At 41.9% G+C, this 18,011-nt stretch overlaps 1 long non-coding RNA gene across 1 annotated transcript; it reads left to right on the forward strand.

Moving 5' to 3' along the window:
* The first annotated feature begins 228 nt into the window (after window positions 1-228).
* LOC123159696 (uncharacterized) lies at window positions 229-1,727 on the forward strand. The gene is made up of 2 exons (XR_006479849.1): window positions 229-494; window positions 1,094-1,727. It is a non-coding gene; the product is annotated as an uncharacterized lncRNA (long non-coding RNA).
* Window positions 1,728-18,011: the final 16,284 nt, after the last annotated feature.

Consider the following 18,011-nt stretch of genomic DNA (forward strand, 5'->3'; position numbering starts at 1 on the left):
CGAATGTTCAATACACGCAGGTACATCTCCAACTAAATTACAAGTAAAGAGAAGTTATCTAGTGATGTCCTTCTTTTCTCAGTTCTAGTAAACATCTTCCTCTAAAGTACAATTTTCCATTTTTCAGTAAACAAGCCTAGCTAATGGCCTAATTCCCTCTAAACCGGAGGCCCGGCCCAATTATTCTACAATATATGAAGGACATCCTTGGAGAAGCGACGCCCCCTCCCTGCCTTCCTCCCAAAGAACCCGCATCCGCTGCCGCCGCCGCCGCGGTATCCCTAAGTATCCAAAGGAGCGAACCATGGCCGCCGCCCACCACCAGGAGCAGCAGCAGGCGCTCGAGGGCGTCGATCCCCCACCGCCGATTGCGCTAGTAAGCTCTGTTTCGGCAGAGGCTCCATACGCCCGAGGACGAGTTCAAAGCCTTCCAAGACCGTCGGTATGAGCCAGTCAAGAAAGGCTTTCCCATCCCAAAAGGGGCAAACAAACTGGTAAGATGGCTTCATGGCTTCTGTTTTGTTCTCTGATTCCATGAGTTGTAGGTTTGCTCAATTTCTGTGGATGAAGTAAGAGTGCACTTTCTGATAGGAAGATCTGTGGGGGTAACTGGTGATTGGTCAATTTCTGTGGGTGAAGTCTTCCCCTTTTGGTTCCAATGTGTTTAGTTATACGAGTCAAACAGTGGTAATAATACTTTAAAATCTGCAGCCATGTACACTGTAAAATCCTTTTGCCATGACAGATATCATATTCTACTTCTTGTAAATTCTGGTCATTGTTCATGTGGTCTAATTTCCTGCCCTGTGATATTGGTGAATTGTCTGTTTGTACTATGATGGTGGTGGTTCTGTTTTAGCTAAGTTTTGGTGTCTAATTCCTTTACTTCTTCTGCAATTGATGTCTCAACTTGTACACATTGTTAGCATGTTGCAACTTGCTTCTATTTGTTGGTTAAGAAATAGCTGTGCAAACATTATTGGTGGTTTATGATTTCTGTTTAGCAAAGTGATGCATCTTGAATAATCAAGTCTGTGTGCTGAAGCTACCTTTCCTGTGGAGACTCAACACTAATTTGTTTATTTTCGTATAGGAGGAGTCCACTTGGCTGTTTGACAAAAATAAGCACTCAACCGGCCTTGTGCTGGGCGATCTGCTTAAGCGTGCTATCTTCTACCAGAACAATCTGATTGCTGATAAGAGAAGGGAAATGCTGAAGGTAATGACCTCCAGCAACAAGAACCGCCAATACCTCCTTCGGCTCGGAAGTCAGCATAAGGGCCTAGTGGATAGGCTGGAAAACATGTTGACGGATTTCCACGCCGTTATCCTAAATGTGGTTCTTGAAATGCCGGAGCATTTCAGGGCGCTACCCAAGCTTCAAGAGTAGAGGTTATTTTATCAAGATTTTGGCGACGCTGCTTCATGAATTAGAATTTATCTTATGTTATCTATATCTACCGGTAGTGTTATCATTTTGAGCTCCTTAGTGAGTGTTGGTCATGCCCTGAGCCTATAGAGGTTCTTTTGTAGAGACCCTTGTGCCTGTAGAGATTCTTCTGTCGAGACTTTGGCACTGCTCTTTTATGACTGATAATTTATCTTATGTTGGTGGTTTTTATCATTTTGAGCTCCATATTGAGTGTTTGTCAGGCCTTGTGCCTGCTGGTTGGATTGTTTCAACCAGAATATTTATATGTGGTATGAGATCTTTTGTGTGGTTAAAAGCTTTTTTTGGATAATGTCATAGTTGATGGGTCATTCCTCTTATATCGTGGTGAGTTCATTCTGCTGGTTTAATGTTTATTGCTGCATAATCAGGCATGATCTGGGCCATATAGAGGTGATTTTAACGGGTGCGATTCATATCGCATTAACTGTTATTTGGTTTTCATCTCGCATTAACTGAAATTTATCGAGCAACTACACTACCACAGAAAGAAAAAGAAAACCGAGCTACTCCCTCCGTTCCTAAATACTTGTCTTTCTAGGTATTTCAACAAGTGACTACATACGGAGCAAAATGAGTAAATCTACACTCTAAAATGTGTCTACATACATCCGTATGTAGTAGTCATTTGAAAGGTCTAGAAAGGCAAGTATTTAGGAACGGAGGGAGTAGATAACAGCACCATAAGTGATTATGATATGCAGATAATAAATAGTTATCTGAAACAACAGCATCTTTGTGCAAGTTCCTGGACCATTCTTTCTTTCAGATATAATGTACGAGCAATGGCACTGCTTGCTAACCATATCTATCATTCCAGTGCCTGTATGAATCACTTGGCGCCACTATGTAACTTGAAGTGGTTACACACTTACACTGTCACTAGATTGAGACAGCTTTCATTGATAACTTTGTGCTGGAAAGAGGATGACGCTAGTTCTATCCTTGTACACACATATGTAGGTTGGTTATTCGTCCGAAGATCACTCATGTTTGCTTTCATCATTTTTGTTTTCATCCTTACAGTGGTGTGATCCTGGTAACTGCATTTTTATATGATGGACAGATGTTCATTGTTTTAGTTTCATTTAACTTTTAAATAAAGTTCACTTTTGCTAATGATAAACAGAGATGCCCATCTTCACTTGTGAGGATCACAGACAAAGTGACGTAACAATAATCACAAACCTTTCACAAGCAACGAGATACTAGGAGTCTAGGACACAAGCAAGGAGCAGATTACAGCCACACTTCTAACAATTCTATGTTAGGACACACAACCAAGGAGCAGATTACAGCCACACTTCTAACAATTCTATGTTGGGACACAAGCATGGAAATCATAGTAACTAGTCAACTGAGTTGCAGCAAGGATTCAGGTAACAGTTCAGAACATTCAGCAACTGCACAAGTTAGGGACAGAGTATTATTACAGCCACTGAGATCTCTAGATCCGGATGAGTGTGCGGGCGATTAGGAGATCATAGAGCTAAACACAAGTTCAGATCGTTGCAGGAAGGAATTGTTCTTGGCGTCCAAGACCTTCAACACTAAATGACGTCGCAGATCGCTGGTCCCTTCTCCGATCGCCCTCGGATGCTTCTCTTTTCCCTTTTGACATGTTCCGTCCTGCACACTTCGATGCTTCTCTTTTCCCTTTTGCACCCTCGTGGAGAATCACTCTGATTTTGTAGTGCCTAACCCTCTTTCCTGCAAAAAGACCATAGAAAGATCATGACTACTACTAAAGATAAGTTTCAGCTTTTCAAAATTATATTTGCATCACTGAAAGGGATGATTTGAGCTTAAAGATCACAATATTAGCATTGAGGGAATGCTAACAAGAATACTACAATGATCAAGCAGCAAATGTACCTCTCGAAAAATGACAATCTTCAGCAGCTTATGGATTTATTTATTTATTTTGAAAACCGTTATCTCTGTTCATTGCTGCCTCCGGTGAATATTTAATTAGCATTCAAGCTGATACTGAAGACAAACAGCATGCTCACACTGGTATTGCTAAACAGAACCAGAACAGAACCACTCGCCATAAGACTGAGAATACCCCAGACCCGGAGGTTCAGAAACAGGAATACAATGAGATTGCAGGATAAGAATCAACATTGTATGTCCGACAAAGTGGCATCTTCAAAAATATTAAATTCAAACAAATAGACACGTTCTAAATAGCAGCAGCAAGGAGCCGCTTGCATGGACCAGAAAGACACCTGTGAGATTCGCATCAGCACTGCTCAACACCTCATCGGTCTATGCTTTCCATATTACCTGCGACCAAAAACGGTTAAAGATTTAATCCTAGAAAGAGAAGAAAAATAAGGGAAACGGAGACACAGAAGAAAAAATAGAGCCCTAAGTATCACCACACCATCATTCAGGCAGACGCAGAACCATATAGGCAGGCTGACTCATAGGCACAGGGAAGGAGTAACATCTACGACCTTGCATAAAAATCATTTACTAACTCCCTTATTTCAGGCACTAACTTCAAAAGAATGCAAAAGTGGTAAGTAGTTTTTTCACCATAGAACACCCATACCAAGGGAAAAAATATTTCAAGTAAAGATGAACCTTCAGCTCTGAGCGATCAAAAGAAGCAAGCATACTGCACCATAGACAGCAACAAATTGTACAGCTATAACTTCAGAGTAGTTCATCCTTAGCTTTGATCATATCTGTATAAACTTTCATTTCTTGCAGACTATTATCAATAGATCATGAGAAATGAGAAATGATAATGAGAATATGAAACTGAACCTCCTTGTTTTGTTATGTGGTTCTTCACAAAATAAAAAAGTTGCTAGATATCAATTATGTCCAGCCCAAAGCAGGAAATGATATATTCATATATCTATAGCAAAGCAACAACAATGCATCTAGCAGGCAAATGGGCAACAACAGGCAAAGAGCGACACGATGGCCAGCATCAGCACTGCCCTCCGTTAATCACCAGCAGACAACATTAGCTAAATCAGTGAGCACACAAAACTAACCACACAAACCAAATAGCATGCGGGCAACAAGAAAACATAGCATGACACTTCCGTGCCATGCACAGTAAACACTAACTTCACGGCAACAGAAGCACAATTGAGACCAGCAGAACAGCACACGCCGACCATCACGCACCAGTCAACCAGCAAGAGACAACTCGAGCTGCAAATAGCCTGAGAGGAGCGCCTGTATCCCTCCGCCTAAAGGGCCAAAGGAAATTTAGTTGTTTCCATAGCTTGCCTACTACTCAACATGACAAAAACCCATAGCCCTGCCATATAAGCACCAGCAATGATACTCTGAAACATCTCAGAAAGATGCACCGCTAGGCACCAGCAATGATTAACTACAAGAGGATTAACTACAAAATAAATAAAGAATGTACTCCCTCTGTAAACTAATATAAGAGCGTTTAGATCACTATTTTAGTATTCTAAACGCTCTTATATTAGTTTACGGAGGGAGTAAGTTTTATGACCATTCAGTGAAGTGTGGAGAATGCATGAACTTGATAAAGGATCAATTTACTACGAAAGCCTACAAAATGTCACCAGCGTTTCTACCGTCCATATCATCATAAGACCTGTGATGAGACAAAAACTTTTTCAGGGGAAATGCAGATAGATTGTCAACAGTTAAAATGGGGAATAAATATCATCCGGTGAATGAAATTCCAATAGATCACAATTTCATGTATAAACTAAGAAGTTAATAATCAGTTTAGGTAGAACTGTAATTGTCACTGGTTTTAATTACGCAGAGCAAATGGAACCTCCTCAGTGAAATGAGCCGCTGTGTTGAGACGTAGGCAATGGTACAAGCAGCAAAAGCAAAGCTAAATGTTCAAACAGAGGATGCAACGGCATGGAATTATTGACTGAAGACCAAATAACGTTAAAAGGGAAGTTGAATCTTGCCCTGGGATTGAATTAAGTAATAGGAGGACCACCCGACCTAGCAGTGGAGAAGAAGACGCCTGCGGAGAGGATGAACCTACAGACAAGAAAAGGTCAGGCTTGCAACCAAGATCTGCAAGGGAAATTTTGGTCAAGAGATGCATCAGTAGAACATAGCAAGGCGGCTGAAGGTCCAAAATGCATCTTGCCTGCCCTGCTAGAATCACCTCACCACATCATTGAACATAGCTTAGATCGATCCTGATTCTGCAGCAACAAATACTCACCGCACCACCACATAACAGGAATGGCTCTCAACCATGACATTAGCTGAAAAAACAACCTTAAATGTAACAAAGATGTCACTACCACATAAGCAAGGGAGTGAATAGGGAAGTCATGATGATACTGTGGTTAAAACAACCCAATCAGCACACACGGGACAGCTCAGAAACAATCACATCGCATGAGAACACTGACATATCACAGTAACATACTTGCTTGAGTAACAAGGAGCTCAAATGGTAACACGAGCTGATAACATATAACACACGAGGATTGATAACATTAGATAATTTATCAGTGGCACATAACATTGGTTCATCGGTGCCTAACTTGATCATGAGAGCATACATAACGGTGGGGATGGATCACTACATACGGTTCAGCTACAAATATAGATAGATAGCTACATGGATGGATTATAGATACTGGCATCGGTGACCTCCTTTGTCTCTGTGCTTCTCAGACGACCACGGAAACCTCCTCCTGCCGTCCCTTGTTATCCTCCTGCATCTTGAGGAGGGAGGCAGCGGACTGGAACTTGAGCCAGGGCATGTGAGCATGCCTCACCCGCCTGCGCAGCTCGAACCGCTCACACATCTTGGCGTAGGTCACGTCAATGTCTTCGTCCGAGCCGTAGTCCGTCTCGTCCGACATGTAGTCCATCTCGTCCGCCTCCGCCATACCAGGGCCCCTCTGTCCCGCCAGCGCCATGAACGCCGGGTCATTCGCCTTGGACTTGGCCTTGACGACGAACGCCTCCTCCTTCTCCTCCTTGGCCTTGACGACGAAAGCCTCCTCCTCCACATCCGCCTTGGGCTCCTTCTCCGCCCTGGCCTTGAAGATCGCCGCCACCTTCTCTGCCTCCGCCTTGGCCTTGAGGATCGCCGCCTCCGCCTCCGCCTCCGTCTTCGCCCTGACCCTGACGAAGGCCTCGTCCTCCGCCGGCTCCGCCCTGGTGGCCCCGACGAACAACTCCGCCTGCTCCTTCTCCGCCTGGAACGGGGTGAAGTGAAATCCCTCGTAGCCGGCGGCCATCGGCATGGCAAACTGCATCTCCTCAACCGCCATCGCCGGGTCTCTCTCGCCGATCTCTCCTGGTGGGTTAGGGTTTGGTGGATTGGGGATTTCTCTTCGTCTCTCGCTGGATCTTGGAACTAAAGGGGTTGAGGCGCCGCGGCTGGCGTATATATGTCCAGGCGAGCCCTAACCCAGGACCCGCCTCGGGTCGGACTCGGGTCCTGTCTCCGGACCGGCCTCTTCCATCATACTCGTTCATTTGGGCTGTGCTGGGCTGGGCTTGGATGGGGCCACATCTTCTTTCTTTCTTTCTACTAGCCTGTTTTTTCGGAGAGAGGGGGAGAGAGAATTCAGAAAAGCTTGGGATATTTTCCGGCCAGTGTCTTCCCATCTTTTGAAGACACGAACACTTTTTGAGTTGTGAATATTTTGAAAGGTGAATATTTTCATAAAATTTCTGGAACATCTATTAGAAACACACAAAAATAAGTTTCAGGTGAAAAAAAGTTTTGATCCACCTCTGGTGAAAAAGACAAATTCTCGTTGATTCAGTTGGAAGCGGGTCAAATTTGCACTGAAGTTGCCTCATAGTTTGCTATTTATTTTTTCCAAAAATCATTTATAGGTACATAAGTATCTATTTAATCAGAGAAACACCAAAAAAATTCCAAGATTCAACCGCTAGATAGGAACGGTCAAGCCCGCCGTTTTGACCGCATTTTGAAACGGGCATAAAAAATTCAGAACAAATCAAAAAATTGGAAAACCTTCGCATTGTGTCATTATATGTGACCAAGTTTCCAGTAAAAATAATAAACTTGTAATATGGTAATTATTTTAAAAAAGTGTTCTCAGAAATGAGCTATCAAGTGTGAAGATTCATGGCTTTCAAGCCAAATGATCAATCTTATGGCCACATTCATGGCATAGTTTGTTCAAATGATCTAATATTGTGCAAAAGGGTGCATATTGGAATGGCAATCAATGTTGCCTAAGGAAGTTTTCATTTTCTTTGGACAAAAAAAACCATTTTCCATTTTCCGAGTGCCTGAAATGAGTTTTTTATTGTGAAGGATCTACCATATATGTGTTGCAAAATTGGACCTAATCAATTTTATTAAATACTAGGTCATATTTAATGCACAATTGACAAAATGGTTGGGTGTCAAAAGTTTTAATCCACCTCTGGTGAAAAAGACAAATTCCTGCTGATTCAGTTGGAAGCGGGTCAAATTTGAACTGCAGGTGCCTCATAGTTTGCTCTTTATTTTTTCAAAAAATAATTTTTAGGTAAATAAGTATCTATTTAATCAGAAATACATGGTTTGATGGCGAGACATCGAGGTTTGGACGGTGGCTGAGGGCCCCAACTCTAGAGCGCATAAGCTCGCATGCCCGTCGCGTGGTCACCGCGTGACCGTGGCGTTGCCATGCGTTCTGGGCAGCCTAGGCATGTCTAGTGGGTTGTTCACTCCCCAGGTAGATGCTAGGAAGAACATTATAACATAAGATTCTCACGAGGAGACCGATCGATGCTCAAACATGAATAAGCAGCCAAGTGTTTGATTTGCGGTACGGGAAATGCACATGGCTAATGGGCATGAGTTTTGGCTGAGGATGATCAGTTACTAAGAAGACCATCTTCACAAATTTTTAGGGAAATCAAGAATATATAAATAACACTTCCTTCACAAAGTGCTGCTCTGAACAGAATAGGAAAATGAATATTGTTGAGTTATTTTTGAACTAGGCAAGGAAGGTTTTTGACATATTTGATGAAGATATGATCCAAACAATTTATGAGAATTTTTTGGGAATTTTTGGAATAACAGAAATATAGGTTGCTTCACAACCTAGGGCAAAAATTGACACATGGACATGACACATAGGCAAAACTGATGAGATGGCGCCTAGTCATCACAACCCACCACAATCTACAAGGCTATGACCATCTATATTGGTCGTTAACAACTAGAAATAAGGCAGCGGACCTGCACTGTTTGCTTTGTGACCATTTCGTGTAAGGAAATTACGACATTTCTGACCAAAATGGTCGCAATGGTTTAGGGTTTGGAGCCCCCCGAACAGCTTTTGACCAATTGGTCTCAGATGGTCATAGATCTATGACCAATTCTTCCAGGGTCACTGACAGAAGGTCACTAGTTGACATATTTCTTGTAGTGCACGATGGCCCCCCTCCACTTATTCCTGCACCCACACACTTCATCTTCCTCCCAAAAAATCACCATCCAGCTCAAGCATGAGTTCTAGCTCACTTTGCTGCCATTTTCGATCTCCTTGCTCAAAGCTCCATTCACAAAACTGCTTTGGGGGATTGTTCTTTGGTATGTGACTCCTCTAATGGTCCAATTAGTTTTTGTTCTAGTGCTTTATTCATTGCAAATTTTTGCTGCCTAGGTGACCCTGTTCTTGAGCTTGCATGTCAAATTTATGAGTTCCCAAGTAATTCTAATGCATGATATAGGCTCTAGGCACTGGTGGGAGTAGTTGTTATCAGTTTTGTTGAGTTTGATTCACTTTTATTTTGAGTTACTAAAAATTTCAGAAAATTTTCAGAGGAAGAAATATGTCCAGGAAAATATACCAAGGTGGTTCTTCAAGAAAGCAAGGACCCAGGCTCACAATGCGTGAGCAGGGCGATGAACCACCAAGGGAAGCTGACGTGCGGCCTTGTGAATGGCCGTCAGAAGAGTTTATGGTCAAAGGAATCAAGGATGAATTTGATGCATATGTGCGTAATGCCTATATTGAGGATTTTATGCAAGATAAGTGTCCTCGGTACTACTATTTGATTGATTCATTCGTGAGAAGCTTTAAATTTACATCTTCGCATAATTCTCAGAGTGTCATGTTTGATATTTATGATCAATCATATACCATGGACCTAGAAGATTTTACTACTGCTTGCAAACTCTCACAGTGGGGTAGTGTAAACGAACCCCGTAAATCTGAATATAAAGACTTTCTTGCTAGTATCACTGTGGGAGAATCTAGAGAAATAGCACAAGCTACCATAGGGAGCATTCATTTTCCTGCTATATATTATTTTGCTCTTTTCATTGGTAGATGCATTAACGGTAAGGATGAAGCGTGTCACATGTGTGTTCCTGATCTTTGTGTTCTCAAGAGTGCTGTATTAGGTAATAAAGATTACAACTTGGGGGCAATTGTTGCACGTAAGTTGCAAAATAATGGTTTATTTGGATATTTGTTTGGAGGGATTTATGCGACCCGTGTTGCTAATTATCTTGGTATACCTCCACGTGAGGGTGATAGGGAGTTGCCTCCCGCTTATTTAGATTATAATGCTATAGTCAGTCATCATTTTCTTGAGAAAAATGAACAATTCCTCCAGTATCGACTAATCTTTGACAGACGTCGCGCTGTCCATGTTACTCTCCCTGCTCCTGCCCTTTTTGATTACCAGCCAAAAAGAAGATATCTTGTAACCAGGGAGGAGGCAACCGAATACAAGAGGAGGACGGAGGCAGCTCGAGCAAATGATTTTTCATATAAAAATCTTTTTCATCCGAGTTAGTATGCAAAAGTTATGCCCATTTTACTAAATTCTAGAGAGATTTTGCAAATAAAGTCGAAATTCACATTTCAAATTTTCCCAACAACTAGACCACATATCACATGGGAAACTTATTTTCTTTTATTTTTTTGACATTTTGATCATTTTCTTTTAATTTTTTAAAACTGAAAAGGCGATCCACCGGGGGGGGGGTAGAGTTTGAAAATGGGACCTTTAGAACCGGTTTGTGCCATGAACCGGTACTAATGCCTCAAACCCCATTAGTACCGGCTGGTGGCTCGAACCGGGACTATAGGTCTAACCTTTAGTACCGGTTGGTGCCACAAATCGGTACTAATGGGCGTCGCACCCTTTAGTCCCGGTTCGTGGCACCAACCGGGACTAAAAGGTCCAGACGAACCGGGACAAATGGCCCACGTGGCCCCTGGGCTCACGAACCGGGACTAATGCCTGAATCGGGACTAATGGGCTAACCCGGCCTGGACCAAAGCCCTCTTTTCTACTAGTGCACTATTTTATTACTCTTCTATATTTCTTTCATACATTTGGTAGAATCCTTTAAAATTCTTTTTAACCCTCCTTTTTTTACAAGATAACATAAACACAAGATAAGGCATGGACCCTATATTTGCACACTATTTTATTACTGTTCTATGTTTATTTTTTTTATTTCTTTCATACATTTGCTAGACTCCTTTAGAATTCTTTTTAACACTCCTTCTTTTACAAGATAATACAAACGCCAAGATAAGGCATGGAACCTATATTTGCACACTATTTTATTATTGTTCTGTATTTTTTATTTCTTTCATACATTTGCTAGACTCCTTTAAAATTCTTTTTAACACTCCTTTTTTTACAATATAATATAAACACAAGATAAGGCATGGACCCTATATTTGCACACTATTCTATTACTGTTTTATATTTCTTTTTTATTTCTTTCATACATTTGCTAGACTCCTTTAAAATTCTTTTTAGCACTCCTTTCTTTACAAGATAATATAAACACAAGATAATATAAACCACAAATAAACTCCAACAGTTCACATACTACATTACAAAAATATACAATCTTCCAACAGTCCACAACCACATGGACTTTAACAGAAGTAAAACATTAGATGATCAAGATCAAGGAGGGCTACTACCTAGTTTTAATTACGCGGAGCAAATGGAACCTCCTCAGTGAAATGGACCGGTGTGTTGAGATGTAGGCAATGGTACAAGCAAGAAAAGCAAAGCTAAATGTTCAAACAGAGGATGCCAACAGCATGGAATTATTTCCTGAAGATCAAATAACTTTAGAAGGGGAGTTGAATCTTGCCCTGGGATTGAATTAAGTAATAGGAGGACCACCCGACCTAGCAGTGGAGAAGACGACACCTACGGAGAGGATGAACCTACAGACAAGAAAAGGTCAGGCTTGCAACCAAGATCTGCAAGGGAAATTTTGGTCAAGAGATGCATCAGTAGAACATAGCAAGACGGCTGAAGGTCCAAAATGCATCTTGCCTGCCCTGCTAGAATCACCTCACCACATCATTGAACATAGCTTAGATCAATCCTGATTGTGCAGCAACAAATCATTGAAGTCACCGCACCACCACATAACAGGAATGCCTCTCAACCATGACATTAGCAGAAAAAACAACCTTACATGTAACAAACATGTCACAAACACATAAGCAAGTGCGTGAATAGGGAAGTCGTGATGATACTGTGGTTGAAACAATCCAATCAGCACGCACGGGGCAGCTCAGAAACAATCACATCACATGAGAACACTGACATATCACAGTAATACTTGCTTGAGTAACACGAGGATTGATAACATTAGATAATTTATCAGTGGCACATAACATTGGTTCATCGGTGCCTAACTTGATCATGAGAGCATACATAACAGTGGGGATGGATCACTACATATGGTTCAGCTACAAATACAGATAGATAGCTACATGGATGGATTATAGATACTGGCATCGGTGACCTCCTTTGTCTCTGTGCTTCTCAGACCACCACAGAAACCTCCTCCTGCCATCCCTTGTTATCCTCCTGCATCTTGAGGAGGGAGGCAGCGGACTGGAACTTGAGCCAAGGCATGTGAGCATGCCTCACCCGCCTGCGCAGCTCGAACCGCTCACACATCTTGGCGTAGGTCACGTCAATGTCTTCGTCCGAGCCGTAGTCCGTCTCGTCCGACATGTAGTCCATCTCGTCCGCCTCCGCCATACCGGGCCCCCTCTGTCCGGCCAGCGCCATGAACGCTGGGTCATTCGCCTTGGACTTGGCCTTGACGACGAACGCCTCCTCCTTCTCCTCCTTGGCCTTGACGACGAAAGCCTCCTCCTCCACATCCGCCTTGGGCTCCTTCTCCGCCCTGGCCTTGAAGATCGCCGCCACCTTCTCCGCCTCCGCCTTGGCCTTGAGGATCGCCGCCTCCGCCTCCGTCTCCGCCCTGACGCTGACGAACACCTCGTCCTCCGCCGGCTCCGCCATAGTGGCCCTGACGAACGCCTTTGCCTGCTCCTTCTCCCCCTGGAACGGGGTGAAGTGAAATCCCTCGGAGCCGGCGGCCATCGGCATGGCAAACTGCATCTCCTCAACCGCCATCGCTGGGTCTCTCTCGCCGATCTCTCCTGGTGGGTTAGGGTTTGGTGGATTGGGGATTTCTCTTCATCTCTCGCTGGATCTTGGAACGAAGGGGTTGAGGCGCGGCGGCTGGCGTATATATGTCCAGGCGAGCCCTAACCCAGGACCCGCCTCGGGTCGGACTCGGGTCCCGTCTCCGGACCGGCCTCTTCCATCATACTCATTCATTTGGGATGTGCTGGGCTGGGCTTGGATGGGGCCACATCTTCTTTCTTTCTTTCTACTAGCCTGTTTTTTCGGAGAGAGGGGGAGAGAGAATTCAGAAAAGCTTGGGATATTTTCCGGCCAGTGTCTTCCCATCTTTTGAAGACACGAACACTTTTTGAGTTGTGAATATTTTGAAAGGTGAATATTTTCATAAAATTTCTGGAACATCTATTAGAAACACACAAAAATAAGTTTTAGGTGAAAAAAAGTTTTGATCCACCTCTGGTGAAAAAGACAAATTCCCGCTGATTCAGTTGGAAGCGGGTCAAATTTGAACTGAAGCTGCCTCATAGTTTGCTATTTATTTTTTCCAAAAATCATTTATAAGTACATAAGTATCTATTTAATCAGAGAAACACCAAAAAATTCCAAGATTCAACCGCTAGATAGGAACGGTCAAGCCCGCCGTTTTGACCGCATTTTGAAACGGGCATAAAAAATTCAGAACAAATCAAAAAATTGGAAAACCTTCGCATTGTGTCATTATATGTGACCAAGTTTCCAGTAAAAATAATAAACTTGTAATATGGTAATTATTTTAAAAAAGTGTTCTCAGAAATGAGCTATCAAGTATGAAGATTCATGGCTTTCAAGCCAAATGATCAATCTTATGGCCACATTCATGGCATAGTTTGTTCAAATGATCTAATATTGTGCAAAAGGGTGCATATTGGAATGGCAATCAATGTTGCCTAAGGAAGTTTTCATTTTCTTTGGACAAAAAAAACCATTTTCCATTTTCTGAGTGCCTGAAATGAGTTTTTTATTGTGAAGGATCTACCATATATGTGTTGCAAAATTGGACCTAATCAATTTTATTAAATACTAGGCCATATTTAATGCACAATTGACAAAATGGTTGGGTGTCAAAAGTTTTAATCCACCTCTGGTGAAAAAGAAAAATTCCCGCTGATTCAGCTGGAAGCGGGTCAAATTTGAACTGCAGGTGCCTCATAGTTTGCTCTTTATTTTTTCAAAAAATAATTTTTAGGTAAATAAGTATCTATTTAATCATAAATACATGGTTTGATGGCGAGACATCGAGGTTTGGACGGTGGCTGAGGGCCCCAACTCTAGAGCGCATAAGCTCGCATGCCCGTCGCGTGGTCATCGCGTGACCGTGGCGTTGCCATGCGTTCTGGGCAGCCTAGGCATGTCTAGTGGGTTGTTCACTCCCCAGGTAGATGCTAGGAAGAACATTATAACATAAGATTCTCATGAGGAGACCGATCGATGCTCAAACATGAATAAGCAGCCAAGTGTTTGATTTGCGGTACGGGAAATGCACATGGCTAATGGGCATGAGTTTTGGCTGAGGATGATCAGTTACTAAGAAGACCATCTTCACAAATTTTTAGGGAAATCAAGAATATATAAATAACACTTCCTTCACAAAGTGCTGCTCTGAACAGAATAGGAAAATGAATATTGTTGAGTTATTTTTGAACTAGGCAAGGAAGGTTTTTGACATATTTGATGAAGATATGATCCAAACAATTTATGAGAATTTTTTGGGAATTTTTGGAATAACAGAAATATAGGTTGCTTCACAACCTAGGGCAAAAATTGACACATGGACATGACACATAGGCAAACTGATGAGATGGCGCCTAGTCATCACAACCCACCACAATCTACAAGGCTATGACCATCTATATTGGTCGTTAACAACTAGAAATAAGGCAGCGGACCTGCACTGTTTGCTTTGTGACCATTTTTTGTAAGGAAATTACGACCTTTCTGACCAAAATGGTCGCAATGGTTTAGGGTTTGGAGCCCCCCGAACAGCTTTTGACCAATTGGTCTCAGATGGTCATAGATCTATGACCAATTCTTTCAGGGTCACTGACAGAAGGTCACTAGTTGACATATTTCTTGTAGTGCACGGTGGCCCCCCTCCACTTATTCCTGCACCCACACACTTCATCTTCCTCCCAAAAAATCACCATCCAGCTCAAGCATGAGTTCTAGCTCACTTTGCTGCCATTTTCGATCTCCTTGCTCAAAGCTCCATTCACAAAACTGCTTTGGGGGATTGTTCTTTGGTATGTGACTCCTCTAATGGTCCAATTAGTTTTTGTTCTAGTGCTTTATTCATTGCAAATTTTTGCTGCCTAGGTGACCGTGTTCTTGAGCTTGCATGTCAAATTTATGAGTTCCCAAGTAATTCTAATGCATGATATAGGCTCTAGGCACTGGTGGGAGTAGTTGTTATCAGTTTTGTTGAGTTTGATTCACTTTTATTTTGAGTTACTAAAAATTTCAGAAAATTTTCAGAGGAAGAAATATGTCCAGGAAAATATACCAAGGTGGTTCTTCAAGAAAGCAAGGACCCAGTCTCACAATGCGTGAGCAGGGCGATGAACCACCAAGGGAAGCTGACGTGCGGCCTTGTGAATGGCCGTCAGAAGAGTTTATGGTCAAAGGAATCAAGGATGAATTTGATGCATATGTGCGTAATGCCTATATTGAGGATTTTATGCAAGATAAGTGTCCTCAGTATTACTATTTGATTGATTCATTCGTGAGAAGCTTTAAATTTACATCTTCGCATAATTCTCAGAGGGTCATGTTTGATATTTATGATCAATCATATACCATGGACCTAGAAGATTTTACTACTACTTGCAAACTCCCACAGTGGGGTAGTGTAAACGAACCCCGTAAATCTGAATATAAAGACTTTCTTGCTAGTATCACTGTGGGAGAATCTAGAGAAATAGCGCAAGCTACCATAGGGAGCATTCATTTTCCTGCTATATATTATTTTGCTCTTTTCATTGGTAGATGCATTAACGGTAAGGATGAAGCGTGTCACATGTGTGTTCCTGATCTTTGTGTTCTCAAGAGTGCTGTATTAGGTAATATAGATTACAACTTGGGGGCAATTGTTGCACGTAGGTTGCAAAATAATGGTTTATTTGGATATTTGTTTGGAGGGATTTATGCGACCCGTGTTGCTAATTATCTTGGTATACCTCCACGTGAGGGTGATAGGGAGTTGCCTCCCGCTTATTTAGATTATAATGCTATAGTCAGTCATCATTTTCTTGAGAAAAATGAACAATTCCTCCAGTATCGACTAATCTTTGACAGACGTCGCGCTGTCCATGTTACTCTCCCTGCTCCTGCCCTTTTTGATTACCAGCCAAAAAGAAGATATCTTGTAACCAGGGAGGAGGCAACCGAATACAAGAGGAGGACGGAGGCAGCTCGAGCAAATGATTTTTCATATAAAAATCTTTTTCATCCGAGTTAGTATGCAGAAGTTATGCCCATTTTACTAAATTCTAGAGAGATTTTGCAAATAAAGTCGAAATTCACATTTGCAAATTTTCCCAACAACTAGACCACATATCACATGGGAAACTTATTTTCTTTTATTTTTTTGACATTTTGATCATTTTCTTTTAATTTTTTTAAAACTGAAAAGGCGATCCACCAGGGGGGTAGAGTTTGAAAATGGGACCTTTAGAACCGGTTCGTGCCATGAACCGGTACTAATGCCTCAAACCCCATTAGTACCGGCTGGTGGCTCGAACCGGGACTATAGGTCTAACCTTTAGTACCGGTTGGTGCCACAAACCGGTACTAATGGGCGTCGCACCCTTTAGTCCCGGTTCGTGGCACCAACCGGGACTAAAAGGTCCAGACGAACCGGGACAAATGGCCCACGTGGCCCCTGGGCTCACGAACCGGGACTAATGCCTGAATCGGGACTAATGGGCTAACCCGGCCTGGACCAAAGCCCTCTTTTCTACTAGTGCACTATTTTATTACTCTTCTATATTTCTTTCATACATTTGGTAGAATCCTTTAAAATTCTTTTTAACCCTCCTTTTTTTACAAGATAACATAAACACAAGATAAGGCATGGACCCTATATTTGCACACTATTTTATTACTGTTCTATGTTTATTTTTTGTTATTTCTTTCATACATTTGCTAGACTCCTTTAGAATTCTTTTTAACACTCCTTCTTTTACAAGATAATACAAACGCCAAGATAAGGCATGGAACCTATATTTGCACACTATTTTATTATTGTTCTGTATTTTTTATTTCTTTCATACATTTGCTAGACTCCTTTAAAATTCTTTTTAACACTCCTTTTTTTACAATATAATATAAACACAAGATAAGGCATGGACCCTATATTTGCACACTATTCTATTACTGTTTTATATTTCTTTTTATTTCTTTCATACATTTGCTAGACTCCTTTAAAATTCTTTTTAGCACTCCTTTCTTTACAAGATAATATAAACACAAGATAATATAAACCACAAATAAACTCCAACAGTTCACATACTACATTACAAAAATATACAATCTTCCAACAGTCCACAACCACATGGACTTTAACAGTAAAACATTAGATGATCAAGATCAAGGAGGGCTACTACCTAGTTTTAATTACGCGGAGCAAATGGAACCTCCTCAGTGAAATGGACCGGTGTGTTGAGATGTAGGCAATGGTACAAGCAAGAAAAGCAAAGCTAAATGTTCAAACAGAGGATGCCAACGGCATGGAATTATTGCCTGAAGATCAAATAACTTTAGAAGGGGAGTTGAATCTTGCCCTGGGATTGAATTAAGTAATAGGAGGACCACCCGACCTAGCAGTGGAGAAGACGACACCTGCGGAGAGGATGAACCTACAGACAAGAAAAGGTCAGGCTTGCAACCAAGATCTGCAAGGGAAATTTTGGTCAAGAGATGGATCAGTAGAACATAGCAAGGCGGCTGAAGGTCCAAAATGCATCTTGCCTGCCCTGCTAGAATCACCTCACCACATCATTGAACATAGCTTAGATCGATCCTGATTGTGCAGCAACAAATACTCACCGCACCACCACATAACAGGAATGGCTCTCAACCATGACATTAGCTGAAAAAACAACCTTAAATGTAACAAAGATGTCAC

Source organism: Triticum aestivum, chromosome 7B, assembly GCF_018294505.1.
Source record: "Triticum aestivum cultivar Chinese Spring chromosome 7B, IWGSC CS RefSeq v2.1, whole genome shotgun sequence".
Taxonomy (NCBI): Eukaryota; Viridiplantae; Streptophyta; class Magnoliopsida; order Poales; family Poaceae; genus Triticum; species Triticum aestivum.